This window comes from Phyllostomus discolor, chromosome 2, assembly GCF_004126475.2.
Source record: "Phyllostomus discolor isolate MPI-MPIP mPhyDis1 chromosome 2, mPhyDis1.pri.v3, whole genome shotgun sequence".
In the NCBI taxonomy this organism is placed as follows: domain Eukaryota; kingdom Metazoa; phylum Chordata; class Mammalia; order Chiroptera; family Phyllostomidae; genus Phyllostomus; species Phyllostomus discolor.
The window spans coordinates 170,205,199-170,219,835 of NC_040904.2; the positions used below are offsets into that span (position 1 = coordinate 170,205,199).

The 14,637-nt window shown below is 40.6% G+C and overlaps 1 pseudogene; it reads right to left on the minus strand.

Moving 5' to 3' along the window:
• Positions 1 to 9,019: 9,019 nt before the first annotated feature.
• LOC114513805 lies at positions 9,020 to 9,451 on the minus strand (annotated as a pseudogene).
• Between the last annotated feature and the right edge of the window lie 5,186 nt (positions 9,452 to 14,637).

The window sequence follows — 14,637 nt, forward strand, 5'->3', positions numbered from 1 at the left end:
GCGCACATCAAGAAATTGGCATTGTTTAATTTATGACTCACACGTGAACCATTGTTTTTTGTGATATAGTTGTTTTAACTGATTCATAAACTAAACAATGTCAATATTTTGGACACATACCATATTTGTATAATGAGGAAACACCTTCTTCCATTAAATGGTCAACATCTGGGATCCATGTGGGTATTTCTTTGAAATTTAAAAAAAGACAAATTAGCATGGCATACATTTTCTCAGAGATGCAGTTAGTTGGTAATCAAAAGACAGAGTGAACTTGGTACTACATGTGGTTAAGCAAATAGGGATGTTGTTGATAGAAACATTCAATAATGTTTTTATAGCACCATTTTGGGAATGGGGTAAATGGAGGCGTGGAGTGAAACACAGTGTGGGCAATTCTGAGTCAGGAGTCAAAAATCAACTCTCTTAGTTGAAGTGTAAGTTATCAAAAACTTTCTGGAGAGAAACTGGTGACACATGCAAGAAGGTAAATTAGCATACCCTCTGTCAAGATGGTTCCACTTACTGGAATTTATCTTAAGGGAATAGAAATGTGCAAGTAGCTGTATATAATAGGATGCTCAGCATGTTAGACTTTTTAGAGCAGTTTTAGGTTCACAGAGAAATTGAATGGAATGTGGAGAGATGTCCCAGTATTCCTTCTGCCCCCACCACACACATCCCCCCCCCGCCAACTACCAACACCTAGCACCAGAGTGGTATGTTTGTTACAACTGAAGAGCCTGCATACCTGCACTGACACATCATTATCACCTAAAGTTCATAGTGTACATTAGGTTTCACTTTTGCTGTGGTACAGTCTATGCGTTTTGAAAAATATATAATGACACATATCTACCATTACAGTATTATACAGAGTAGTTTCACTGTCCTGAAGGTCATCTCAGAATATGTTTTTGATAACAATAGACTGGTTAAATCAATTTTAGAAAATTTATATAATGAAGTCCTATAAGGCTATTGAAAATAATATTGTAGATGAATGATGATCTATAATAATGTTCGTGATTCATTGTTAAAGGAAAAAAAACAGATTATAAAATCATATGTTATAGCCCTGGCTGGTGTGGCTCAGTGGATTGAGTGCCAGCCTGCAAACCAAAGGGTCACCGGTTCAATTCCCTGTCAGGGCGCATGCCTGGGTTTCAAGCCAGGTCCCCAGTAGGGGGTGTGGGAGAGGCAATCACACATTGATGTCTCTCTCCCTTTCTTTCTCCCTCCCTTCCCCTCTGTCTAAAAATAAAAAAATATATATGTTAGCTAAAATTGTGTACGTGTGTATAGGTTTAGAAAAAGACTATGTAGCCATATATTGACTGCAGCTGTCTGAGTTGGGTTAAAGATGATGTTTGCTTTCTTTTCCTTGTTCTTTATTTTTCAAATAATCTGTTATAAATTGTACTTTTAATATTAAAACACACAAATTTTGACATGGCTATCTTATAGACATGTCAAATTCAAATGAGCTCTTTCTTTTTTTCTTTTTTCCCCAGACTTATAAATATCACTTCAGAATACAATGGTTGGGCTTGGTGGCCTTTTATTTTGCCTCTTAACAATTTGATTCTTTATAGGTAATATGTTTTTTCGTTGGATTACTTCTAAGATCCCTTTCAGGATAAGTTATTTTCTGTCTTAATTGTAATGGTAAACTCTCCTGGAGCTTAGCCAGAACAGCTATTTATATTTCTAGGCCACACGGCCTTTAGAACTTAACTCCTCACGAGAGCAACTGTGAAAGAAGGAAAGACTTCCTGAATCCTAGGGACCATTTTGCCTAGAAGCTAGGACCATATGGTTCCAAGAAGATTGAAGGTAGGTGGGACACACGTTTAAGTCACTGTCAGGTTAGATATTGTTTTTCTTGTTGACAATTCACATTGTAGTTTGAATTCTTCCTGAATTTGTTATTATATGTCTTCTTCCCTTTTAATGTAAACCTCAAATCCCCTTCATTTTTCCATCCTTCTTCTAATAAACAGTCCATACGCAATGTAGTATACAGATGACATATTGTAAAATTGTACATCTTATATCTATATAATTTTATTAACCAATGCCACCCCAATAAATTCAATTAAAAATTTTCCCAGTAGAATCTGGATATGAGAAATTAAGTGTGAGCCCTTCTTTCACCTCAAATATTCACTAGTAGTTCCGTCTTTTGGTAAATAGCAAAATAAGACAGCCGGTTGCTGAATTCATGGGAGTCAGGTTGACACTTTACTCCTTGATCCCCTCTTGTATAATTACAGCAGGTCCTTGAATAACATCATTTTATTCAACATCCTTACATTGTAACATTGAAAAGAAAAAAAAATGCTTCCTGTCCAGAGCAGGGCCACTGTCTGCATGGAATTTGCATCGTCTTCCCACATCTGTGTGCATTTCCTCCAAGGACTCCGGTTTCCTCCCACAATCCCAGAGATGTGCACGATTAGGTGAATTGACGTGCTTAAATTGTCCCAGTCTGAGTAAGTGTGTGGGGGGTGTGTGAGCGCCCCTGTGGTGCAAGGGCATCCTGTCCCAAGCTGCTGGGATAGGCTTTGGTTCCCCTTGACTCTGAACTGGAATAAGCAGGCTGGAAAAGAATTCTCTTACTTGTTTTATTCATTTTCCTTCTTTTTTTAAAAAAGAAAACAAATCCATTCTATTTATTTACTCTTCAATAAGTTTCAGTCCTTGAGGGGTACAGCATTACATGGGTTCTGTGTCCAATGGCCTTTGCAGGAAGGTTGTTCTGGAATTCAGCACGAGCCCTGCCACTGTTTCCATAAACATGAGTTACGTTTCCCCACATCACCATATTTTGCTGTGTATAATGCACACCCACACATTTGGCCCAGATTTCAGGAAAAAAAATCTTTCCTTTTAATTTTAAATTGAATTGTTTATTTATTTATTTTTAGAAACAAAACCAATTATCATATTCCAAGGTGTTATTTTGCATACAGATACCATTATTGTTTTCTAAGGTTACACTTTTTCAAAAAAGATTTTATTTCTTCATTTCCAGAGAAGGGAAGGGAGGGAGAAAGAGAGGGAGAGAACATCACACTCCCCACTGGGGACCTGGCCTGCAACCTAGGCATGTGCCCTGACTGGGAATCCAACCAGTGACCCTTTGGTTGTTCACAGGCTGACACTCAGTCCACTGAGCCACACCAGAGAGGGCTCTAGAGTTACACTTTTAATGCATAAGCATAAATAAAAGAATTAGAAAATTTATATAGATACAGAATTTAGTACTACCGTGTATAATATGCATCCTTATTTTTGCCTCAAAAATTTGGGTAAAAAATTGTGCATTATACACGGCAAAATACAGTACTCTGGTTTTGTCCAGTTTGCCACCAGGAGTCACTGTGTTGTTCTTTGCTTTGCACACACAAGCACATATCTTGCCTAGAAGGAATTCAGTTTCATCTCAAGCATAAACACCTTCAATTCTAAGAAGAGCTTCGTGCTTATAGCTGGGAAAAATGGCCTTGGACCACAGCCTTCCAGACTTACTTGTTCTTGTAGAAGTCCTGTTCCTGGCAGGCCCCACAGACTTCATGAGGTGGGAAAAAGGGGTGCCTTATTCTTCTTTCTTAGATGTATGTATAGCTAATAGTTTTAGGGTTTAATATTAGAAGTGTTTTGGCTCTTTAGGAGTTTGGTGGTGTTTTTGTCACCATAAATATGCTGTAGGAACTTGACTTATGTCTCTATCAGTTAGCCTATGGTAAAATTAGTTTCCCTATACAGTTGACTCCTGAACAATTTGGGGGCTAAGGGCAATGACCTGCCATGCAGTTAAAAATTCACATATATTTTTGACTCCACCAAAACTTAACTGCAGTCATCCCTGTGTATTCATGTGTTGAACGTCTGCAGATTCAAGCAACTGTTTATTGAAAATAGTAATTTCAGTCTGAGTTTGGAAGTCTGTGGATGTAAATGGCTGACTAAACTAATAACCTACAGAAGCCTTACCAATAACATAAATTGTCAATTAACATATGTTGTGTGTATTATTTGTATTATATACTGCATTCTTACAAAAGTGAGCTAGAGAAAATAAAATGTTAAGAAAATCATAAGGAAGAGAAAATACATTTACTGTATTTAGTGAAAAAAAATCTACTTATTCATGGACCCATGCAGTTCAAACCTGTGTTGTTCAGAGTCAACTTGGAGTTACTCCTTAGTCACAGTTTCCAAGAATCTACTAATGACATTCCACGAGGAGTTATTATAACCACTAGGTCTCATCCGTGCATCCCTCTAACCACCTTTTCAGTCTGCCTTCTCCTATCCATTCCCACAGCCATGGACGCATTCTGAATCATCATTGTCCCCACACTCCTTGTTTCCTAGCAGTCTCTTTGCATGCCTTCTAGGTTCCTTCTAACTCCTCCTCCGGATTGTAGTTAGAATGATCCTTTTAAAATGCAAACCTGATCATGCCATTTTTCTCATTACAATTTTCCTATGGTTCTCCCCTAAGCTAAGATCTACTCCCACACCCTTCAAATGTTCACAGTGTCCTCTGAGATCTGGTCCCTGCTCGCCTCTCTAGTCTTATCTCTCTCCACGTTCCTTCATGTGTTCTAAATTCTAAGTAGCTGGATTTTCTTCATTTCCTTAAGTGTCTTTAGCTCCCATAATTCAAGTTATTACACAAGCTAATCCCAGACTACTCTCCCTCTTTGCTCCCCACCTGCATTTCTTCTAGCCTACTCTCACTCATCCCTCAGATCTTCCCTCGTCTCCCAGGGTAAAACCCCTACTGTATGTTCCCGCCATACTCCAAACTTCCCTTGTCCCAGCATCCACCACCCTGGTAATTACCTACTTGCTTTTCCTTCCTGACCTCAGGAATCTAGGTAGACTGCAAACTCTGTAAGGTCAGCAACCTGTTTTTACAACACCCCACCCCCCACCACCATCTTTAATAGCTAGCAGGGAGACTGGAATTTAGTGATCCCGCAATAAATATTTGTTGACTTGATTTCAAATTAAGTGTATCCAAGAGCTTTACTCCAGTTTTCCCCATGCACTTTTCTTTTGTGCAGCTCCCTAGCTGAGTGACAGTGACGCACATGTGGGGAAGAGAGGGGAGGAAGAGTGAAGAGCGCCTGCTTCAGTCGTCCCAGGGCGGGTCATGGCGGTTTGCAAAGGTTGGCAGGCTCCGTGTGAAATGCTTGCAGTGGAACCTCGGTCCTCAAGCTTAATTCATTTCAGAACACTGTTTGAGAAGTGATTTGTTCAAAAACTGAATCATTTTTTTCCCATTAGAAATAACATAAATTGAATTAATCCCTTCCAGACCCCCAAATGATTCTGTTTTAACTGTTCTTATGTACAGCACATGGATACAGTACTGTATAATCTATAAATAAACATGTTTAAAACAAAAAGTACATGAAATGTAAATGAAAATTTAACAAAAAAGAAATGAAATATGCAGTAAAAAATGGAAATTTACATACACGCTAGAACTACTAATGACTAAAACTAATGATGACTAAATAGAGAGAGGAGGGATGGAGGGATGTTATTGTTTGGAAGGGGCGCACCCTTCCATCAAAACTTCAGGTAGCTGTTCTGCGGTTCTTTCTCTTTTGTCTCTTTGCTGCACTAGACCTTGCTTCAGGTTCACTGGGCCTCTGTCAGAGTGGAAACCTATCCAATGATGTATGTTTTTTCCTATGTTTTAACACTGGCCTGAAGTGAAACACTGCATTGTAATCAAATAAATTTATCACACAGTTTTCTACTTGTTTGTCAGGGTAATATTTCTCAAAAATCTGTGCCTTTCTCCCCATTTCCTAAGCATTTCCTTAATTAGTTAAGGGGGAATATCTTCCCTTCCCCACCTCTCTAAAGAAAGCTCCTCAGCCACCTCCAGCTGCTGCTCCCTCTGAAGGTCAGTGCAGTGTTGTGGGCCTCCACCAACGCCTTGGCATCATCGCCATCTGCCTCCAAGCCCACGGGCCTGCCCAGAGACACAGTGTCCTCCATGAAAGACACAGGCTCATGCTCAAAGCCCTCAAAGTCTCTTTCAGCAACAGACTCAGGCCAAAATTTCTTCGAGGCTGCTTGCACAGCCCTGGAAGACACTCCCTTCTCTCCTGCCATGCTTTGTCTATGATCTTCCAGTAAGTGAGGATATTATCATGTTTCTTCGATAACTCCCTGAGGGTTCAATTAGTTGCAGAGGTTACCTCAAAACACTTCTGAAACAGTGCCTTTGTGTAGAACTTCTTTAAATTAATGGCCTGCTGGTCCATGGGCTAGCTGAGAGGTGTTAGGTGGCAAGAACCTAATGGTGATGAAGCTGTCCACCTCCACCAGCTCGGCCCCCAAGCCTGGAGGGTGGGCAGGAGTGTCGTCCATTACAAGAAGTGCCCTAAGTGGAAATTGCTTCTCCTGGAGGTATTTCTTCACATGTGGGGCAAACACCTCATGAATCTACTTGATAAAAAAACTGCCTGATTGTCCAAGCTTTGCGGTTGGTCCTCCACATCACATTCAACTGGTTTTTCATGACATTATTTATAATTTTTGAAAACACACAAGTTTTCAGAATGGTGGACAAGGGAAGACTTCAGTTTAAAGTCCCCACTTGCATTCCCACATGACAATAATGTCAGCCTGTCCTTCATTGTCTTGTGTCCTGGCAATGACTCCTGTGTGAGGTAGCCCCTCTTTGGCATTTTCTTCCAGAAGAGACCTGTCTCATCACATTGAACACTTGTTGGGGAACAAATCCCTTGGCCTCTACATACTCCTGAAATGCTAGTGCTGATAAAGTCTAGGATCAGGCCATGGAGATGGATGGCTGACAGGGTGGAGAGAAAGGTCATTGTGATAAGGAAGCTAAAGAACTGGAAGATTTCCCATTGCTTTTAGAATGAAGTTTAAATTCTGTAATAGGGGCACACAACTTTGTAACATGGCTTCTACTTAATTCTCAGTCCAGCCTCATCATTCACCACCATCTCTGAACTCCAGACATTTTTCATTGCATCTTTCATTACATACTCTCACTATTGCCTTTAAGTCTGTCTTTGCTCGTGTTCTTTCATTCTTCCTAGAACACTCAAACCTTGCTGCACTCGCTTTCATTCCTCAGCTACATGCATTTAAAAAATCTTCTAGATATTATTTCATCCATCAATAGGTACCTGAACATAAAATTCTGAGTGAGACATTCTTCTTTTTGCTTTCAGATAGACTCTATGCCTCTTTTATAATTGCGAGTGCTCAAATTTTATAATTAATCCACTTGTGTTTTGAAAAGAATGTTGGATACAGAGTGCTACATATTCATTCATTTATTTGTTCATTTGGTCATTCTTTCATTTAACAATATCTACAAAGTGTGTATGATGTTCCAGGAAATCTTTGAGGTGCCTGAGATACATCAGTGAACAAAGCAAACAGACAGAAATCTCTGCTTTAAATGCTTCCATTCTCGGGGAGGAAGGCAGATAATAAATAATGAGTATAGCATGTTAGGGGTGTGTAAGGATCTGATAAAGGCTATGGTGGGGAAGTAATACAGGATGGCTGGGGTGGTTTTTTTCATTTGTAAATAAAAGGGTCATGGAAGGATTCACTAAGAAGATGACATATGAGTAGAGACTTACAGAAAGTGAGGAAATTAGTCATTTAAGTATCTGGGGGAAGCCCAGTTCAGGTGGTGAGGACAGGGAGTGCAGAGAATATAAGTGGGAAGACAGACTACACAGCTGCAGATACCAATGAGCGGGAGCCTCTGTGCTGGGTTCAAAGGACAGCAAGGAGGCAGTGGGACTGGAGGGGCGCACACGACAGAGAGAATAATAAAAGATGAGGCCAGACAATAAGAGGTGCACTTCATGATAAGGTCCTTGGGTGTTTCTCTGAATGGGATGAGAGCAGCAGGGACATGAGGATGTGAGTTACATTTTCAAAGGGTTGCTGTGGCGACTGTGTTGAGAATACACTAAAAGGGGAAGGGTGGAAGCAGAAAAGTCAGAACAATAGTGTGGCAATCATCCAAGAAGGTGGTGGAGGCTTGGACAATGGTAGCAGAGAGAAGTGGTTGAATTCTGGATATATTTAAAAGATAGAGCCAAATAAATTTCTTGACAGAATAAAGGTGGTATGAGACAGATGGAATAGCGATGACTCCAAGTTTTTTTGCCTAGGCTCATGGGAGAATGAAATTAAGATAGGGAAGTCTGTGGGTAAGTTAGGGTTTTTGGTGGGAGATCAGAAATTAAGTCTTAACCGTGTTGAGTTTGTATTTTTTATTTGCTTTTTAATTTAATCTTATTGTATATTTTTATTACATTTAGTCCCCTGTTACCCACCTCCCTCCAGCAATCACCACACCCTTGTCCATATCTATGAGTTCTTTTTCCTCTTTGCTCAATCCCTGCACCCTCTAACCTCTCCCCCATTAGCAGAGTTTGAATTTTTTTTAATTAAAATTTATTTCTGTTCCTTTCCTACACCTTATTGTTCAGGAAACAGCCTCACATACATATCTGAAATAATGTACAGTCACACACTCTACTTAAAGGCAAAGCACCACAGGTAAAGCCGAGCAGCTGTCCAGAGTTCTCAGCTTATGGATCTTGTTTTTCAATTTTACATTAGTTCATGAAAGTCAGGTATGTCATCTCCAAAGAATGTTAAAATGGTTATAAAAAATAATCACTCTGTTTACAATTATAGTTGTATAAATGGAGTATATTTTCTTTAAGATATAAAAAAATTGAGAAGAAAATGCCAATTAACATATGTTAGTATAGATCATCAGGAAAAAAAAAATACTGTGATAAGCTTGTCTATTTGATGCCAAGAAGATATTCTAGTCTGAGTTTTAATATGCTTCTCATGTGTTCTACTAGGTGCTTCATTTCTACTTTTCATCCTTTCCCATGTTTCATATTAGAGGATTAGTATAACCTATAACATTTTATTAACAGGTGTAAATCCAGTGTCCACAGATTTCTTCTCAAAAGGCACCTTTACCCTTCAGATGGCCCAGCAGTTTTATTCTCATGAACACGTTAGCCATGAAAAAACCTCAATAGGGCACAGACAAATCCAACGAATAGAGGAAGAAATCTATTGAGTTTTGGAATGTTTGGTGCATTGGGTTGACCTAGGGTTATGAAACCTTAACTCCCCATTGTAAACAGGAGGCTGAACATGAGTCCCTCTATAACGTATTGTCCATTAGGATGCTCATGCCCAACAATCGCAGAGCCAACACTTGGGGGTTCAACAGTAACATCATAAATTATTCCTCTGGTGATAAAAGAGGTAAGCACCACCACCAGAGCATACACCATCACGGCCGAGGGCATGTGTACCAGGGCAGCTTCTTCAGCTTCAGGTTGGGGCATTTGAACACTAAGAAAGAGACTCGGTACAAAGATTCCATGCTGGTGGAGGTGGCAAGTTTGTGTTAATGAGTTCTTCAAGTGGAGATGTTCAGTAGGTAATTGGATATACAAAACTAGACTTCAGGGGAGGGACCTGGGCTAGAGACATATATTTAAGAGTCATTATCATATAGATGGCATTTAAGCCCTGAGACTGGAGGAAGTTGCCAAGGGATTGAGCACGAGAAGAGAAGAGAGGAGGACCAAGGGCTGGGCTCTGAGGGTCTCCAACATTGTGAGGTCTGAGAGAGACAAGTAACCTTAAGACAGCAATCTCCAACCTTTTTGGCACCAGGGACCAATTTCGTGGAAGACAATTTTTCCACGAACCGGGGCAGGGTGGGGAGTGGTGGTTTCGGGATGATTCAAGCACATTACATTTATTGTGCACTTTATTTCTATTATTATTACACTGCAATATATAATGACATAATTATCCAACTCACCATAACGCAGAATCAGTGGGAGCCCTGAGCTTGTTTTCCTGCAACTAGATCATCCCATCTGGGGGTGATGGGAGACAGTGACACCCAAAGTGTGTTGCTTATGTCCAGTCTACTCTGTAATCTCGTTTTCATTGCTTTCATCGCAGAAGACTCTGTTTCACAAAGATAGGCTGCTGGAAATGGAAGCAGGCTTTTCAATTCTTTTGTGGCAGTCTCAGGATATTCCATCTTGACTTTAATCCAGAATGTATGGAGACTTGAAGTGGTCTCAAACATACTTTTATGGCCACTGTCATGTGCAGTTGATCCTTTCTAGCACAAAGTCCATTCACCTGGCTTATTCACAAATGGGTCACGGATCCATTCCTTCCCAGTTCAGGGGTCTTCTGTGGTTGGGAAGTAATGCTCTAACTCTTCTGAAAGCTGAGGTAGGTGATCATGCACCAGCTGGGAGAAAGAAGGCCCTGGCTCAGTCTCCTTCAAAGTCTCTGCTAATGTCCAAAACATGTCAAAAATCCCAATGCTCACTCGTCACCTCCATAATTCCGGACTGGATTTGAATGCAGCCACTTTATCTGCCAACTTGAACAGTTGTTCTACTGTGAAGTGACAGATTGAGTTCATTCAGCAGGTTGAATATGTCACATGAGCAAGCAATTTTTATGACCTACTGTGTGTCACTGAAATGTGCTGCCAGTGGTGATGGTTTTTCTAAAAGAAATCTCTGGAGCAACTCTTGTAGCCTAAACACTCTGGCTGGTGATCTGCCTCGAGAAACTCATCTCATTTCTGTGTATAAGAGAAGACATGTGTGCTCTGCGTCCATCTCCTCACAGAGCTGTGTGAACAGACATGAGTTAAGGGCATGCGCCTTAATGTGGTTGATAATTTTAATCACATTCTGCAAAATGTTGTTAAGTTCAGGTGACATTTTTTGGCTAGCCAGCATTTCTATGTGGATAACACGGTACATAGACTCACATTCAAAACTGACCTCTTTGCCCCTAATGAAGCCAGAAAGCCGTCCAGTCATGGCAGCTGCTCCATCCAAGCATATACTGACACAAAATGACCAGTTCAGTTTTCCTGATATGCAGTCATTCAAAGACTTGAATAGTTCTGCTGCTGTGGTGTTGGTTGGCAACAAAAATGCATATAACATGCACATCTTCCCGAAAAATATATCGCATGAAAGCAAGCGCTGTTGCCTTGTTGTCAACATCAATAGACTCGTCAACCTGGATTGCATACCACAGTTGTGGTATGCAATTCTCTCTAACAATTGTACCTCCATATCCTCTGCTATTTCATCAATTCATCTAGTTATGGTGCTAGCCAAAAGAGGAACATGTACCACCTTTGGAACTGCAGTCTCTCCTACATGTTCACGACAAATGTCCTCAGCAGCAGGCAGGATCAACTCTTCACCAATGGTAAAGGGCTTCTCAGACTTAGCAATGTGGTCAGCCACTAAGAATGATGCTCTCAGTGCAGACACATTTGATGATGTGGTGATCTTCAATAATTGCTTCTGTCCTTCATGTTCCTGTTTTTTATTTTTTCTTTTGAAAAACTCGAAAGGCTTGTCTTTTAATGCAGGGTGCTTGGTCTCCATGTGGCGAAGCATCTTTGAAGCTTTCATGGTTTTGTTAGATAGCTGGTCACCACATGTTATATAAAGTGGGTTTGGAGAGTGTGAGTCACCTGTTGCAGTGAACCCATAATTTAAGCAGGACTCTTGGTATTTTCTTTTAAATGCAGCTTTCTTTTTGTTGGCAGTCTTAGAGCCTTCTGCTATCTCATCATTGGGTCTTTCTCCCTTTTCAAAGAAGCTTTCTAGCAGCATTTGTTTTTTACTAATTTTGGCTAGGGTTCGCTGGTGGCTTTACCAAAACTGTGACTGAGACAAGTGTGCAGTGCAGGAAAGAAGCATGGATAGAAGTGGTAAATAAAATAATGGGTAGACCACATGTCAACTAAAGTGTCGGATTCTAACTTAAAGTCTGCCACCAGATGCATCTGTACAATTGAAGTACATCAACTCATTTGCCACTATAAAGCCAAATGCAGCTTAGTTATCACTTGCCACTCACTGATAGGGTTTTGATATGAATCTTCAAATGATTTATTATGGTCTCTGTGCAGTCAAAACTCTCTGCTGGTGATAATCTGTATTTGTGGCTGTTCCCTATCACTAGCATCACTGCTTTAGCTCCACCTCAGATCATCAGGCATTCAATTCTCATGGGGAGCATGCAACCTAGATCCCTCACATGGCAGTTCACAGCAGCATTTATGCTCCTATGAGAATCTAATGCCACCACTGATTTGATAGGAGACGGAGCTCAGGTAGTAATTCGAGTGATGGGGAGTGGTTGAAGTGGGAAGAAAACCAAGTGGATGGGTATCCTAGAAGCTAATAAAGAACGTGAATAAGCCCTGGTTAGTGTGGCTCAGTGGATTGAGTGTTGGCCTGCAAACCAAAGGATCACTGGTTCAATTCCTAGTCAGGGTACATGTCTGGGTTGCGGGCCAGGTCCCCAATAGTGGGTGCATGAGAGGCAACCTCACACCGATGTTTCTCTCCCTCTCTTTCTTCCTCCCTTCCCGTCTCTCTAAAAATAAATAAATAAACTCTTTTAAAAAAAGAAAGTGAATAAGGAAGAGAGAATGTTAAATAGGATTAGTGCAGACATTAGTACAGTAAGATGGGAACTCAGAAAAGGCCATTAGACTTAGCATGGAGAGGTTGACAAGAACAGTTTTGGTGGAGTGATGGGAGTGATAGCTGGACTAGCATAGATTCGAGAGTATCAGATGAGAGGTGTTGGGAGACTTAGTTGCTAGCATGAAGGAGTATTTTCAGGGGAGATGGGGTCTTGCTGGTGAGAACGCTAATTGGAATGATCCAACAGGATGAAATAGGTAGGAAAGGAGGACTGTTAGAGAAAAGGGACCAGAGGAGGATGGGGTCCAGTGCTCAAGGGCACAGACTGACTTTACAACAAAGCAGAGAGAGTTCATCCACCGTAAACATGGGAATGCAGAGTATGGGTGCAGATGTTGGAAAGTGGGTAGATGTGGTAGAGGGAGTCTGGAAAAATTTGCACTGCTTAAAAGTTCTCAGTGAAGTAAGAAAGAAATCATGAGAGTGGATAGGAAGGAGACACTAGAAGTTTACATAAAGGAATTGGTGTGAAATATTTTATTGGAGAATGGATTAGATCGATAAGATTTGAAATACATACTATGTATGTGTGATAGAGCTTGTTACAGTATTACCAAGTCTTAGTATACTTATTGACGTAGGGTTTGTTTGATCCAATTACTGAGAAAGCTATGACAAAAATATCACTGTAACAGAGGATTTGTCAAGTTGCTTGTATAGTTCTGTCAAATTTTGCTCCACATATTTTAAGTTATTTTATTAGTACATGTAAATTTAGATTTGTATTCCCAGTGGATCAAACCTTTTGTTATGTAGCAACCCTCTTTAGCTCTAGTGTTGCTATCGTACTTGGAGTCCCTTTGTCTACATTAGCTGTCTTTTGGGTGGTATTTCACACTTGTACTTTTACCTCTTTATGTCCTTATGTTGTAGTGTGTCTCTTGAAATGGTATGTTGTTAAATTTTTGTTTTAATATAGTCTGTGTGGTGTAGGCAAGAAAAGGGTGTGTGTGTGTGTGTGTGTGTGTGTGTGTGTGTAGGGAGGCTGTATTCCACTTCAGAATTAAATTGGAAAAAAAAAAGAAAAAAGGAAAAGATGTGGGAAAGAACACCAACGACAGTGGGTGGTAGGTTTTGAAAGGCAAAGGAAAGCAGGTGAAAATCCATGGATTAGTTGGCTAAAGGAAAACCCAGCAGAACTATCCCACTGCCCATAAGGGTTCCAGTGGAGGTGATGAGGATACTTTGGATGTTATATGCTTTCAGGGATACCTGTGACCTGCACATGGGGCCAAACCTTCACAGAGCAAGGAGAGAATCCACTGCTGAGTCCAAGTTCATGGTGTGGAATAGATTCATTGGGCTCTGTTCTCCTTGCAGCGAATCTCTGAGGCAAAAGCTTTACAACAGATAGGCAGAGAAAATTGGAACTTTGGGAGGGAGGGATTTCAGAAATACTTCTTACTACCTATGGGTCTTTTAATTAAGAATAAGCTCTCAGAGATGCTGTGAGTTTCACAGTGCAGCTATCCAATCATTAACCAAATATGTGTTGATCACACAAGTCAAGCACTGGTTTGTATGGTGGGGAACCAAAACAAGATGAGTGACAAAACTTAACAGACCTGGGAGGTTTTTAACTCCCCATCTTTAAACACAATCCTTAGGCTTTCTAAAGCCATAAACAATGGGGTGATCTTAGTCAAATGTTTTTGGAAAAAAACCCCAGATCTTCACGTGATTGCAATTCTCAGGGGGAAGGATGGTGATGGGAGCCCCATGGTTCTGCCTGAGATAAGAGTAACAGCAACGGGTTTCATTCTGGGGGGGATTCCAAAGGCCAGACCAGTGGGCTTATCTTTGGGGCCCAGTGGGGAGGTGAGTACAACTCTTGTTCTACACACTAACACAGTGGCTGTTAACCTGTTTAAGAATATGATAAAACCAGTGGACCCTCTCTCTACATCAGTGGTTTTCCAGGGATATTTGTAATATCCGGAGACATTTTTTTCTAATATACAAATAGAGCAATTTATTCATAGTTACGATTGGGGCTGTGCTACTGGTAGTC